Consider the following 16,403-nt stretch of genomic DNA (forward strand, 5'->3'; position numbering starts at 1 on the left):
GACTAAACATTGCGTAATATTGTACTCACCTACAATATCTACCGAAAAATTGCATTCGACGGTGTTATCGGACGGGCTAGTAGCTGTACAAGTCACAGTGTTCTTACCAATGTAAAACTTACTGCCAGAGAGCCTGTCGCAGTTAACGGTCACTGATCCAGAGTCATTCCAGACCTGGGGTGCAAACCATTCAATGACAGCCCCGTTGTCTCCAGTTGCCGTAGGTTCAACTACGTCATCAGGACACGTGATATAATGGTCTGTAGTGTCTGAAATATAAAATGCAATGCAAATTACTGATACATTCCTCATTTAAGGTAGTTATTCTCACTTTGCCAGTACACCCCCTTTGACATTTTAGTTAGTAAATAATTATAAATAAATAGCCCCAACAGCATAGAATTGTCAAGTAGTCAATCACCTGAATATTTTACACAATGTATGGCAAGATTAATAATAAAAGAATACGTTACATTAATTGTCTTACATTTCATTATGAATCGAACTACAATGGAATAAATAATTACGCCTAATTACAACATTTTTTCAACAATGCAATATTCTAGTCTGTTGTCACATGACATGACTATTCTATATAGAATATTATTCCCGTGAGACTTTATTCTGTAAAATAACGAAAATTGCTTTTAATAATTATTACCAATTTGTTAATGGAATTGTTTCGTGGAGCGATCAATTTCAAAAACAATACTGGTCTGTGGCTGTTACAATTACCAATGTAAATTATTTTTCACTGAATTATCAAGAAATTAACGTAGCTTTAATAAAGCGTATCCAATAATGTAGGTCCCCGTATGTACTGGACCTTAAGTTTTTACGTCATTGAATGACACCTGGAAAAACGCGCGCCAACAATTAGCTTGTTTTGAAATTATAGTAAATCTGAATATACCTTTCCTTTCGAAATTTATAGACGGTAATTTCACTCATCTTATCACTACGTTCGAGCGAACTTTGAATATTTAGTCAATAATACAGTTAGCTGCAAATTGTTCACGTATCTAAACAAGTCGCTGCCTACGTGCTGCTGCCAATGCGACCTTGAATAGCAAAGATTCAATGTGCGTTATGTGTGTGGTCGAACACCAATTATAAACTAGTACGTAAAGTTGAAACAGAGTGTGCAAAGACATACGGGAGAGCTATTGTGTTGTTCTTTTTCCTATCAGACTCAAGATACGTATGTCAACATACAATATACAATCACACATAATGTCGTTGTTTAAATTAGACAAGATCCGCCACAACCCAGGCACGTTTACTGTTTTTACAAAAACAAACACAAGTCACCTATCATATCTGTTATATCCTTAAGCAGCACGGTTACTTTCTTAGTATTGTAAACCGTGCATGCAGTAACAAGACAATAATCATCTATCGCGGTATGAGAGGCACTTCTGACAAAATAAATAACTATTACTACCACCAGGTTTTGACTTCATAATTCATAATGGTCAGTTGATAATATTTAAATTGAATTGTTGGAAAACCTTTGTTAAAAGGTCTTTGGCCACATATAATTTCTGAAACTTGTAGCGATCGCGAGTTGTAACTTATCCGTGTTTATAGGGTAAGTTATTACACGTATGCCAAATACAACTAACTTACAGAAGTACGTCATTGTTGGCAAGAGTAGTTTTCCCTACTGGCATATTATCTCCATAGATTAGATCGTCCGGCCGTGTAGTGAGTGATGGTTTGGGTCACTGACACAAAGAATTACAATTCTTGTAAATAACACTGAACTGATTTCTCGCTAGTTTGTGGTATACAGTGTGTTAAAGACTTGTTGTTCTTGCTTACCGGCTTTTTAAGTTGTCTTTAATTTCATAAGCATCAGAAAAACAGCTCATTTGTGGTTTATAAGGCCAATGACAGTCCCTCTGTTGAACACCGCTGCAGGTAATTATCGATTTAAGAAGGTTGTCGGAGTCATGACAACAATGTCGAAAAAAAATACAAAGGTTGTTTCGATTCTCCGGAAAACGTTTTGGAGCAAACTTAGTTTACTTCTTTTGTCGTTGATACATATTGGTTTTCACTTTATTTTTAGCTCTTTTAGTTTTAGTTTTCCGCTGTTGACTGTCCACATCCACGCCCGATCTATCAAACATGCGATATACTGAAATCCCACTGTTCCGTGAAGGGTGACGTCGTGAATGCCTGGTTTTTATACGGTTATACTGAAAACACCACGTGATATGGTTTGAATAACCACGGTACAGTAAGTACGCATGAAGCGTTTTATTACATTTTAATGTGAGTTTGGACGGAGTTAGATTATTCATCATAATCATTCATTCTAACCCCGCAGTAGTAGTTTTTACATTGACAGCATTACATAGCCAAGACAATAAGCGCTGCAACAGTAGACATTACGCCAACAGCTTGCAATATTTTACCATGTTAAAAAAGCCTTTTTTTTAATATCAAAATATAAACCAAATCAATATTTTGTGAATGCAGATAAATTTACACATACTAATTTGTACCGAATTTAAAATTAGAATTTCAGGGAAAACAATATTCGCCATTATTAAATTCAACTTGGGAACTTCTTGAACGCGGATTTAAGCACTTTTAGCATAAATGACACCAGTTGTGGATGACCGTCTGTGTTTCAGTAAAATTATAAATAAACCATTAACCGCTTTGTCGGTTTTGTTAACCAGTCAACCGACTAAAATTGATCACAGGTGTGAGATGCTGCTATGGAAACATGTGGAAATGTCTTACAGTAAAAGAATTAATTTAGTTGTATCGAGAATTTTTCTACATCTTATTCTACTAAAAACACTGAACCATGATGATCAAATGACTTCTACACTGTTCGTTTGGGTCATATTATATATACATATATTAATTAATATTTACTGAAAATATGGTTGGCTATTCTGTTTAAAAAAAAACCGTTGTTATATTTGCCAATATGATGTTTAAATACAATATATTCAGCAATACTTCGGGGATAATCTGGATGTACTAATTACAATTTTCATCATCTATGTTACTATAAGTTAATATTGTAAAAATTCTTAGCAATAAACAAACGGATGGATAGATTTGGTGTTTCTTTGAATAAACAGTCCACAACTAAATCATAAATGAACTTAACCTCAGTCCGTTCAAGTAATGAGATGAGAGACGACAGCTTGAAATACTGTCAGATACCTTAGTTCAAGAAAGTTTAAAATTGATCGTTCGATTTAAAAAAAAGTAAGAGCATAGTCCCCTTGATTGATACAATTTATCACCACGAAATAACAAGTTACTCGGGCAATGGTAATCTGGTAAGTACTGAATGGGCTATTCGAGTTTTTGGTAACAAGAAAGTTATTTAGTGGTCTGATGCCTTTACACCGTTTCAGTATCAGTTATAGTGCCTCATGCGTTATGTGCTGCAAATATAGTACAATAATCCAAGGAAACAACCAGAGCCCCTGTTGTGTGAAGACATTACTATCAACAAGTTCTTCATCCTGAATAGAATGAAGATGGCTGGTCTTTAATATCACCAAATCGTTGTGTCATTACATTTACATTGTCTAGATCAAATAACGATAGCTTGACAACTAACCACTTATGAAATAGTTTGCGCAATACAACACATGAATCATCAACGCTCAGTCACAGGCTTCCCACTCAAACAAAGCGCCAAATCATCCAGTAGTAAATCGAACAACCGTAAAGCAATAAATGATAATAAAACAACAAGGTCTCTATTTCGATCTTATCATACATGGCACAGGCAGATATAATATATGAAAAAAAGCCCATTCTATGTTTCGGTCAATTCACATTAACATTTACGTTGTGTCCCAAGCTTCCGTGCATATATGGCACCCTGTTACGTTTAGCTGTCATCGTTTTCAATTAATACTGGCTGTTGGATTGTCCAATAGTCCGATGAAACACTGCCATTCAACATCTGCCTCTAATTTCCATCCGCGAAAAGGTGGTTTGCAAAACTACTAACAGATACAAGGAGCATAGAAATCGTACGTTGGCTATCGGGATGAACATTGTTAAAAAACATAAAGCAATATATGACAGTTACGGCATGCAGTATATGTTTTCTTACCTTCTCCAAGTACAGCACAATAATTTGCAAAATACAAAAGAAATATCCCAATCATAAAAACAAGTCGACGACGATCCATTGCCGCTAAGATATTCATGTGATGCACTTCAAAATACTCACGAGCATAGACGTATACATTTGTTTTAAATATATGCACATAACGTCAGATATTGCTATGGTAATATTCAAATTCTGGTAGTCATTATAAATAATCATTGTATGGTGTGATGAGAGTAATTATGTTAAAAGGCGTGAATTATATTTGAAATGGTTTATTGTGAAGCTATTTGAGGTAGCATGTCAAATCCAAACGTAATAAACCATTGTACATCATGAGATCGAATAGTCGCTGGAAACCCGTAGGCGATTTAAAGGTTGTAGTAATGTGTTTTTGAAATTAATGAGTGATAAACCTGATCGTTTTTACCATGTTCTCTTCAACAGAAAATACATTCGAGTAGTCTTTATATGACTTAAAAGTTTCAAGTTATTGTCTCGCAAATCCTGATCAATGGTTTAGTTTCGATATCCTGTCGTAACCTGATGTAACATAAAACCCATCTACTAACTGAACAAACATATATATCTGAACATGTACTATTATACGATGTTTTTTCCCAGTTGTTTCACATAGTAAAACAAACGAGCACATCATATCACTATACGCAGTTTATAGGACACAAACTACTGTAAACGGCATACACAGTCATAATCAACGGAGTTTCATTGCTAGTTTTGTGTTGAGTGTATGTGTTTGGCCCGCAAAACATACAGATCGTGAAAACTTTATGACAAAATGGTTATCAAAAAACAACAACCTCGTGATATCACGGAGTTTTACGCGTGATCTTAGTATGCTGATATCACAAGGACGAGCTTCAAGAGAGGAGATGTTGATCAGGAGTCATGTTCAGTTAGAGAACACGTTCCGATATTATCAGCGACAGAGGTTCCAAACGTCTTGCAAGTTCGACTTTAGAATTAGAATTATAATAAGTCATTAACCCGAGTGGTGTAATTGTCGTAGTGAGGTGCGTAATTTCAACTGGCGACTCCCTGTATTGACACGAATTTAAACATTGTTACCAGTTCTGATTATGACATCCAATTATTGTGTCGAACTTTGACCTATTGCACAGAAACATGTGGACTGTGATTGTGGAGTACAAGGACAGAGGACATATGACGTTTCGGGTTCAATGGGAATCCAATACAAGCATACGTTGCTAGGAATCTCTATGAGTTAGAGTAGTCCAGTAGCTATAGCTAATCTGTCAGATGATGTATTGGTTGTTATAGTAACAATCTTAGTAACGTTTGAGATATGTATAAATGACATATCTATTTTCAACTCGTTATCAAATGGCATATATCCGCAATTCATGTTGATTCATTTTTAGATGTAACCGGTTGTCCAAATTTTGTTTACTGTTGGTCATTCAAAATATTCATTGGAGATTGGAAGTACGTATACATTTATGTTAGAAGGCGTGTGTTTATATGCCTCGGAAATAATTGATTGATAAGTTTCAAACAGTCTTCATATGACCGAAGCTGCTTAGATTTGATTCACTAACATTCAACGTTCCAACCCCAAAAATAATATTCTCTTATTCTAACTTAACCTGATGCAACCCAAAGCACATAAACTTACTGAATAAATCATAATATTTACAATAGACATAACACCAAACTCAGTTTGGATGAGTGTAAAGTCGTGTCACACTGTGCCATTGCCGACAACGTGTGTGTAGATGTTGATATTTCGCAGATTTGTGCTGTGTTTTTTTCTTTATAAAGCTAAAATGTCGTCAAAGTATCTCTGTAACTGTAAAAGGATTGTTGGTTCAAACAATTAATTATTTGTTTAAATGCAGTCGATAGACTAACCACAACGCACGCGCTGCTGTATGCAAATGTATAGAATGCGCTAAAGTGCCTAGGATGTATGTGTTTTTGCCGATGAAACAGCTAGAATGCATATATGAGATTTAGAATATCCCAAGTCGTACCTTGCCAAAGACGTATGCAACATGTGGAAATTACTACACCCGTTTAACAAATATTACAGGCTGCATATCCCTTATATACATAGCTTCTAAATACCAAATTTCAGATCTTTTTCTGAATATTCATGTGGCGGAGAAGTCTGCTAAAGTTTATATAAGAACGTGAAAGGAACTTTTCATGGCACACCTTCTAATTAATACACAGAACACATTTAATCAGACAGATTGTCGTATAGAATTTTAATTAGAACACGGTTACTAGAAGAACGGTTAGGAAACTCTATTGTTAGATATGCTAATTACCATTGACTTCAATTTGGTGCGCGTCCAACCACTCTTACGTCATCGCTTGCGTTTTATGCACGGCGTCCATATTGCTGACTTGCTATTGCATTTCCTGTGTGTCAACTAAATTGAAGAAATAAAACTCACTAAGCCGAAAAACCGTCGTAAAAACATCACCGACTCCTGTGCGACTGTTGTGTGATATTCAAGGTGAGCTTTTATTTTGTTGTTTTCGAAAAAAAAAATGAAAATACGGATAGTTTGTTTTGTTGACAGATTTGCCGTCTGCGAATCGTAATTGACCTTGGCATTTTGTACCCCTGAAACTCTGTCTGTAAATGTTCAAAAATGTTTGTATTCATTACTACGTTAATGTTTGGGTATTTCAATACCGAGTTACGATCATCATAACTAGTTTCAATCGCAATTTTAGACAATAACGCTTTTTTTGTTAAGGTTAGCGACGTCAGCTATTTTGACTGCCTTTGTCGTAACAGTTCGGGAAAATTGCTGAAAAATCAGATTAAATTATATTTTAGTACAACACATTATTAAATTAATATTTATAGTTCACATTGTTATCATTTCTGTTGGTTAAATACTAGGTTAATGTAGAAAATTGTCATCGTTTCAGTAGGGCAATCGTAACTCTGTGTCTGTTGATGTCCAACATGGCGACGAAGAATTGTACCCAAATATTTATCTGTGAACGGTTCATAAGTTTATTTTGTGCATTGAATTATAATCTATTAGTCTTTTATTAAAGGGATGTGCTAGTTTAAGCAATGTTAGTTTCATTTTAACGAAGTTTGCAGACATTTTACTCCCGATAGCGATGTCGGCCATCTTGTTTTTTCATGACTGCTTCCAGTGGCAGTGTAATTGACACCTGTAGGAAGTTGTATGGTTTCATGGTGCAGGTTTAATCTGAATATGTATTTTTGTATTTCAGTGTTATTATTCATACAAAATGCCATACAAGTCGGGAAAGCTAGATAGAACAAAAAACCATTACAGAAAATTGTTACAGAAAAAAAAGCTGGAGAAACTTGAAAAGCAGAAGAAGGGAGATCAAGAGATTTGTGATGACAAACAGGTGAATATTATACTTATTTCCGTCCATAGTTTTCTTATTTTTTTCCCTCAAATTATTTCATTTTAATTAACAATTGCAGTTATTTTTATTGCCTGTTTGTTAGAATTGGGAAAAATATTTAATAATTAATTTAACCTTTTTCTCACAACAGGATCATAGTAAAGATTGCGGAAAACATGTACAAAGAATTTGCCCACAGGTGACAACTGATTCGACTCAACATATCTGTAGTTTGACGGAAATGGACACCAATATCACCTCATTTGATTGTGATGTCATCAAGCACAAAATTACTGAACTGGTTAACAATGAAGTTGGGTGGTGTTGTACATATATAGAAAAGGGAGATGGCATAACTATACATAAAGTAGTATCTGGTCTGGACAAGCAACCTGTGATTTCAAGAGGTTTGTTAATTTATGAAAATTTAACTTGGGCCATCGTAATACATGGAAAGATGGTGTCTAGGGAATTGCCACAACTTATTGGTTACCCATCACGCATAAAAGATCTTCAGACTGTATTTGACTTGTTTTCCTGTCTGCGTAATGTTGAAGTCTGTGCTGGAAATTATGAGGAAGAATATACATCCTTAGTTGAGTACAAAGGTGGTGTAATTGGAGCAGGTGTAGCAGCAATGTCATTCAGTCATGAGCATCATGTGTCAGCATACAAGGAACCATACTTCGGTGGGGTCAGTAAAAATGGTGTCGAATACAACAGTTCAGTAAGGAGTGCCAATTGCCAGTTTTTCACAGAAAAACAGAAGACAAGGTGTGTAAATTGCACAAAACACAGAGACAGTTTGAGAAAGCTTGTGTCAAGAAGGAGAAGTCGTGATTTAAATTCAACTGACAGGACTATGCACAATAGTAAAGTGAACTATCGATATCTGAATAGAACAGAGCTTACTGAAAGAACCCGGAACATACAATCTGCAAATGATAAATTGCGTGTTCAGTTGCGTCGGTATATACAGGAAGGAATAGAGGTGAATGGAGTTCATTTGGACAAGTCAGCTACTAAGGACTTCTGTGGACTGATGAGAGAATCTAACACGCATGTGCTGTCTCAGTTTCCAGAGGGTTCATTTAAGCGAATATTCTGGGAGGAACAATGCAAAGCAAACAACACTGACAATCCTTGTGGGATAAGATGGCACCCCACAATTATAAGATGGTGCTTAGCATTAAAGCTGCAATCTTCTTCTGGTTACGAGGCACTGCGTTCGTCTGGTTTTGTTTCTCTCCCAAGTCAGCGAACTTTACGCGACTACACTAACTACATCAAACCACAAGTAGGAGTTAACCATTGTGTTTTAGAAGAATTGGTTTCTGAATACGATGTTAAAAGTCTTCCAGAGCACAAGAGATATGTTGTGCTACTGCACGATGAAATGAAACTGAAAAGCCAACTTGTATACGACAAAACAACTGAAGAACTCATTGGTTATGTCAATCTTGGTGACATCAATCAAGAACTTGGTGAATTTGAAAAAACTTGCATTGAGCAGAATGGAGTCCATACGACCAAACCAGCATTAGCAACTCACATACTTGCACTTATGGTTCGTGGTGTTGCTACTGATATGAAATACTGCGTGTCATACTATCCATCAAATGGTTGTACATCAGATGAGTTGTTTGCCATCATATGGGAAAACATTTCCTTCCTCGAAGTGGGCTGTGGCTTGAAAGTTGTTGCATCAACAAGTGATGGTGCCTCGCCTAACCGCAGATTTTACAAGCTTCATCGAACACCTAACATGCCTGCAGACTTTATAATCCACAAAGCTCCTAATATGTTCAGCGACACAAAAAGATGTATATATTTCTTCTCAGATGTGCCTCATTTGGTGAAAACATCTAGGAACTGTTGGGCCAACTCTGAGGCCCATGCTAATACACGAAGCTTGTGGGTATGTATCTTGTCATTCCAATCGTTTAAGTCTTCTTTTTTTTACCAGCGAACAATTTTCAATCATAGCAAGCAAGCAACTGAAGTTATAGAAATAAGCCAAATGTGGCACTAGATTTTTTTTGTAAATACTGCCAATAAAATTAATAATCTAATAAAAAATTAGAGGAGGGGGGCAAGTGCTGTCTTGGTCAATTAAATAAAAAGTACAATGAAGCATCTGTCTTGTGGCTAAATGAATGGTGTTTTTGCATTTTGTTAGAATAATGGACAACCAATATTATGGAAGCACTTATCTGACCTGGTTAATAGAGATCATGAGAGACCAATTCATTTATTGAACAAATTAGGATGGGAACATATACATCTGACATCATTTTCAATCATGAGAGTAAATCTTGCTGCTCAGGTAAGTCCGCTAAAGCTGTCATTACCAAAACAGTATAATATAAAATGTAATGTACCCGCTACTATGAAAACTATCCTTATGAAAACTTGGTGGGTGTAATCTCGCTGCTATTGTACACCTCCTTGTCATTTACCAGTAGTACCGACATATACATTCCTGTTAAATGCACCACTTGTATCTATTTCCAGGTGCTGAGCGAGACTGTAGCAAATGCTATAGAGTTGTATGGTCCACCAGATGCAGGAGGTACTGTAAAGTTTGTTAGAATGATGGATAGATTTTTCGACTGCTTAAACGTCAGAAACACAAGTGAACATCAAAGAAAGAGAAAACCCCACCTGGCTCCCTATAGACACGCTACAGATCCAAGATTAGAAGTAAGATTTTAAATAAAATCAATTTTACTATAATTGTATGTAGGAACTCCCCTCCCATAACAAACCTGCTTGATTCATTTTCTCTTTTGTTCATTTCAGTGGTTGGACAATGATTTCCTTTCGTATCTGTCAAACTGGAGAGAGTCTACACAGATGCGACCAGGTAATTTTACAAGGAAACAAAGAAATGCCATGTGCCTGAGTCACCAAACACTAGTGGGATTGACAATGTCTGGTAAGTACAGCAATTATTGTCTCCTTTGAACACATTGTTACTGCCTGTGTCAATTGGTGGGAGAAAAGATCCAGATATCTATATTTGAAGTGAAATGTAATACAGTAGAATACTTTATTTCCGCTTGGAATTTATTTTGGCTATTTTCACTGAAGGGATGCTACAGTGGAAATAAAATCCAGCGAATATACTTTTTTTCCTATGTCTCACATTCAACTCATCAAAAAACCGTGCAAATAAATTCCATACAAAAAATCCAAAAGCTTTTTCAGCAAAAATTAATACCAGCTAAAATAATTAATTTTCACTGGGTTTAAATTTCAGGCATACTCGGTGGTTTTAAACTCGCCGTTTTATCATTTACATAACGTGTTACATGCTAAATTTCACCATGGTTACTAGTAACGGTGATTTCACATATTCATTGGGTTTAAATTTAGCGCATTTTCCAGTCAGCAAAATAAGCAAAACTGAAACCCAGTGAATAATTAACCCTTTTACAGTAATCAAAATCCTGGGAGTGGAATTGCAAATTAAGAAGTTATTTCTAAAAGGAAACCCTAATTTGTACCATTGTTTTTCTTTTTGTTTTTTTTCCAGTAAAATCATTTGTTGAAGTGTGCAAGTTTCTCTTAAGTGAAGGTATAGAGTTTGTATTGAGTGAAAGATTCTGTCAGGACTCTTTGGAACAGCACTTCAGCAAGCACAGACAAAAAGGTGGAGCAAATAATGATCCTACAGTGCGACAATTTGGATACCAGGAAAATGTCATCCGTCTACAGAGATCACATCAAATACAGTGCATGACTGGAAATACTGGACGCACCAATGTGATTAATACAGTTGAAAATGTGGTTGATTTACCACTTCCAAAACGACAAAAGAAATAGTTACATTCATGACAGGTGCAAGCCCGTATATTCTCGGCTGGGCGGGGCAATATTCACATCTTTTGATAACCTCTGCAGAAATTTACTCCCAATTCATCAGGGGTTTCGTGTTCCTTTTTTTAAATTTTAATATTTCAGCAGACTAGACAAGTGTAATTTATGATTTGTGTTACAGTAAATAGTGGGTTTTTAATATTTTAATTATTTGTGGCTCCTTATCATAGTTGACCAGCCACATTTACCCATTTCGATCTATACATACAAGCTTAATACAAGATGAACATTAGTAATAATAGCAGTATTTTATTTACAAACACAATTTGTACTTGATTTTGTTAAACTGTAAATATAGTTGTACATTAAACCAACGTCTTCCTCAGTCCCTTTGAGCCTTTTGTATGTAATTTTGTTATTTTCTTGTACGACTCTATCTCTTGTCTCGCATAAGAGAACATTCTAACCTGTACATACAGTCTTACTATCATGTGTAGAACACTTTGGCATGCATCATCGTCTGATAAGTTTCTACAGACTGTAGACCACTTTTGGAGTACATATTGGTTCCCTAAGATGGTGCTTTCAATGTCCGTTGGTGAACATTTTTTTTCACAACACAAACGAAACAGTACTTCTGTACGCTTGAAAAGTAAAAATGCACTATCAGTGACTGTAAATAGGCCTCCTCTGTTTTGTTTGTTTGTCCATTTCCTTGTAGAGTCAAGACAGTCCCATTGTTTTGCATCTTTCTCTCCTAAGGCATTCAAACACAAGATGTGAGGTGATATCTGTCCCTCTTTTGATGCCTTTCGACGCAGTAGTTTTTTCTTTAGTTGAAATGGTATGTAACCACTCATGTACCGCAGTGCACTTTCTTCCTCCTCTGTGAAAACAAGATTCTCTGCTGAAGTTGGGGTTTGTGGTGACTGTTTGGACTTGTACCTTACTTTTAGGGATGTAAACATTAGCTGCATCACAAACATTTGACTGAGTCTAAATATATTTGATTTGTCACATTCACCGGGAATTAAATCCAAAATAAAGTTCCTTGCAGTGGTCTGTCCATCATCACTTGACCAAATATTGAAGAACGAGCTCCAAATTTCCTCCCGTCCATTAGATGGCAAATACAGGTGGTCACCGGATACCATTGATTTCCACAGTGAGCCGCCTAACTTATACAAAAGTTGATGTTCACTTTTCGTGTTGCACTGAGTTCTTGCCTTTATTGCCAGATCTGCGACAGCATCACCATGTATATTGCCCTTGAATCTTAACCTCTGATCTTCACTAATCTCTTTTAAAACATCACTTGCCAGGTTTGGTAAATCACACAGGTATTCCTCAACAGTGTATTTTGGTATGGGTCTGGAAATTTCTATGAATAAAAATAAAATGTACTGCTAGTGTAACTGGAAGATGGAAATATTTATCCCTTTTGTTTTCACAAGAAAACTAAAAGATCATTTACTGTGAATCTTCAAAACAAATAAATATGTAAAAATAACTTACTCTGCTTGCTCTTCTGAGTTTTCTTTATTTTGTCATGTGATGTGATGCGTGATCCTGAAGAAACTGGTGTTTCATTATTGGTAACGCAGACAGGAAGTTCTCTTCTGTTCTGAGAAGCTGAAAAATCACAAATGTTATGTGCATTGTCGTGTACACTCAAATTGTCAGGTGTCAATTGGCTATTCATAGAAATATTGCGACAGGAAATGGCCCCTCTGGAAAATACCAGCTTTTCATATTTTTAAAAAAATGTCTGTACAAATGTTGCGCCATTATTTACGAAAAGACTTTTTTTTTGCCTGTAATCCTGTACAATTTTTTCCGTAAATCAATTGGCAGTTTTATGACTAGAAAGGTCATCATCATCATCATCATCTGATAAATGTAAAATACTAAATACACACTGCTGCAAAAACAAAATTATGGCTGAATGTTTATGAAATTACCTTTGACGTTGTTGACTTTATGTGCCCGCATATGCGACGAAAAACCACTGGCGCTCTTGTATACTTTCGCACAAAGTGGACAAATGTATTCGTACTTTGTACGGGGTTTCGATTCTTGCTTCGTTGGGAAATCGCGGTTGCCAGTGACCGTGGGTAGATCGACTGTCGATGGCGGATCTTCGACCGGATCATACTCTGTTTCATTGTGAAATGCAGATGTGTCCTCTTCTAAAATGTGCTCCCAATCGATAGAATCGTCATCAAAAGAAAAGAAATCTGAAGAAAGTTCTCTAGGCATTACGATAAATACAAGATCCGGAACTCGCGAGGTCTTAACAGAATACTTCCGGCAACAGTGAGTTGAGAACGCAGAGGATTGTGGGGCGTACCGTGACGTATAAGATGACAACTTCCTGTCCATTTATGCAAATTACTATCACCGCAACGTCGGTGGTATGCTAATATCCTTTTGTTTTAAATGTTTACCGAGACACGCATCCTAACAAAAGAACCAAGAGAGTTTCCTAACCGTTCTTCTAGTAACCGTGATTAGAACCATACCATTCCAAACCACAGGTTGTTTAAACCAATGACCAAACAACCCAACGTCAGCCAACGTAATAAGTATTGTAATGTAACTTAACGTCGACCCCTGCTGAAAATGGTATCGACCATTTTGCACCATCGAAACTTAGCTTCTCATTATGAAAGCGTTGCCAATAATGAGTTTCACTGAAGACGAGCGATTCCATTTGCTTTAGAGAATAGTATAATATTTGCTGTTGACTGGGGAATCGCCTTTGAAGTACGAAGCTCTACTGCGCATGAGCGTTCTTCAACGTCAATGGAAAGGTAGGGAAACACACGAAATTTTTAGCTAACAAACGAAATACGACTCGGCTTCAATTGTAGAGTGTTCATACATAAAAAGAACGGTCATGCTTCATGTAGAGCAAGAATAACAGTGTCCATCTTTTGTCTAATGTGGATTAATTAATAAATGTGAATTTATAAATAAATAATTAATTAATTTGTCGAATCCCCCAAAATGCCCAAATGCGATATGCTATATGAGACGCATTTTAAATGAATTGAATTAATTGGTTACTATGCAACGCGTAAAACTTTTATTACAGGTGTGAACACAACATAGTGAAAAATTAGAAACTTAAGCGAGAAAAAGTGGTAATCGCATAATTTGGTCACAAATAACACTGAAACTTGGTATTGTTTCTCTTTTTTCAATTTTTAAATGGAATTCCCGATTTTCAGTTGTTACCATTGTTGAGCTAATATCACGGGTGATGAGATTTACATAAAACATCAAATAGCCAGAAAAAAACACACGATATAATTATATTAATGTGGCTTTGCAACCAAAATACACACAAATATTCAACTACGCTGTATATTTACAGTCTCAGCCCCGGGGGCAGTTGATACATAGCTGGGTAGGGAGGTGCCCTTGAGTGCTCAAAAGTGTGACCATTTTTATACCTGGATAGTGGCAAAATCTACACCCATATTTATACCATTTCTGTCATCACTGTTTATTCCAAATAACACAGTTACCGTGTTTGTTCTATTAGAAGAGCATCTCCAATAGAAGCACATGTAAGCCAACAGTTGCATTGTATATTGATTTATTAAAATATGTATTTTGATCATAGAAACAGTACTGTCACTTACATAAGAGCATATTATTAACACAATGTTCAGGTTATTTAGGTTGTTAAATGAGAAACAACAGTTCGCTTTCTCTTTGATCTCCTTAGGGGTCCGCTATCAGAAACTGAGGGTTGAACAAGTATACCAAATCGGAAAAATATTACCGATATTTATACCTATCTTGACCAGAAATAAGACTGATACTAATACCTAAAATCCAAAAAACGAAACCATATCAGGTGCACGTCCCCATTAGACAAGTTCTATGTATTGCCCCTCCCGGGTCTCAGCCATATATGCACATGCCCGTCTAGTTCCTGCATTTTGAAGGGCAAATTTTGCTGACACAAAGGGTTTCAGCTTGACTGGGAGAGGGGCGACCGCCTGAAGCAGTTATATGAGTGTCTCTGATTTTTCCTTTGAAATCCTCTCAAAACGCAGGAAATGCCATTTTAGAATGCTCAATTTTCAAAATTCACCCTAGGAATCTCGCGCCTTCAAAACGAGTTTCGCGACTACGGCGCTTCTTGGTCCCTCAGAGAGTAAAAAGAACCGGCAGGTACATTACGCAGGTCGGGTCGCATCGGGTCGGGTCAGGTCTTCGGGTCGGGTAACAATTTAGGTTGCAGATAATCCAATTTTTGCCATACAACATTATATTTTCACATATTGTTTTATCAGAACGGTCTATCTACCTACATTTAATTATTTTGTACGTATGTTTTGCATTTTATGAATGAAGTGGCTATTCGTCCTGTTCATTTCCACTGTACGCTGCTATGTATCGTTGTTAAATAGTTGAATGTTTTGCTAGTTCAAAAATACAATTCTATTTCGTTTCAATCATGAATCTTCGGCCAGGTCCTTCCAGAATGTACAAATGTGGTCTAGCTCCACGGTGCATCTGGCCGAGGCTCGGTGTACACAGTGTACACCCAGACTGTGTCACTGACAGCATGGTATCGAATAAATGTAGTGCCCTAGTTTAAAGGTACATACTCCGTCCATCAGAGCAAAAACGTCGATGTTGTAAATACGGGGTCGACCATTTCAAAACATAGGGACGGGCATAAAGTGTGTAATTTTTTGGGGAGTAATTTCCCGCTTTTTACACTTAATTTTATTCATGCTGGTCATGTTTTGGTAAACACGTTTTCCCGAACTGTTCATGCCTCCCCCAGGTTTTCAAACGCCCATTCACAACAAAAACACCCCAAAAAAATATGCAAGTTGGACCATTCCATAGCTGATTTTTTTGTGGGGGGGGGGGGTCTTACCATGACAGGAAACGGTTGTCACATTATAATTTTTTCAAATTCCAAACTGAACGTCGCTATTTTAATGCGATTGTTACCAAACCTCAATAAACTCATTGCTTTTTCAAAACGTTGCATGCTGGTTTGAAGATTTACAAACGAGCTATTATTTTAAAATTCAGAGCCCCAAAGGTGTAATTGGGT

The 16,403-nt window shown here is 36.5% G+C and overlaps 1 long non-coding RNA gene across 1 annotated transcript; it reads left to right on the top strand.

The window, feature by feature from the left end:
- Positions 1-6,435: 6,435 nt before the first annotated feature.
- Positions 6,436-7,461, top strand: LOC144360159 (uncharacterized). The gene is made up of 2 exons (XR_013422167.2): positions 6,436-6,606; positions 7,349-7,461. It is a non-coding gene; the product is annotated as an uncharacterized LOC144360159 (long non-coding RNA).
- Positions 7,462-16,403: the final 8,942 nt, after the last annotated feature.

This window comes from Saccoglossus kowalevskii, chromosome 11 (assembly GCF_978046115.1).
Source record: "Saccoglossus kowalevskii chromosome 11, keSacKowa6.1, whole genome shotgun sequence".
NCBI lineage: Eukaryota > Metazoa > Hemichordata > Enteropneusta > Harrimaniidae > Saccoglossus > Saccoglossus kowalevskii.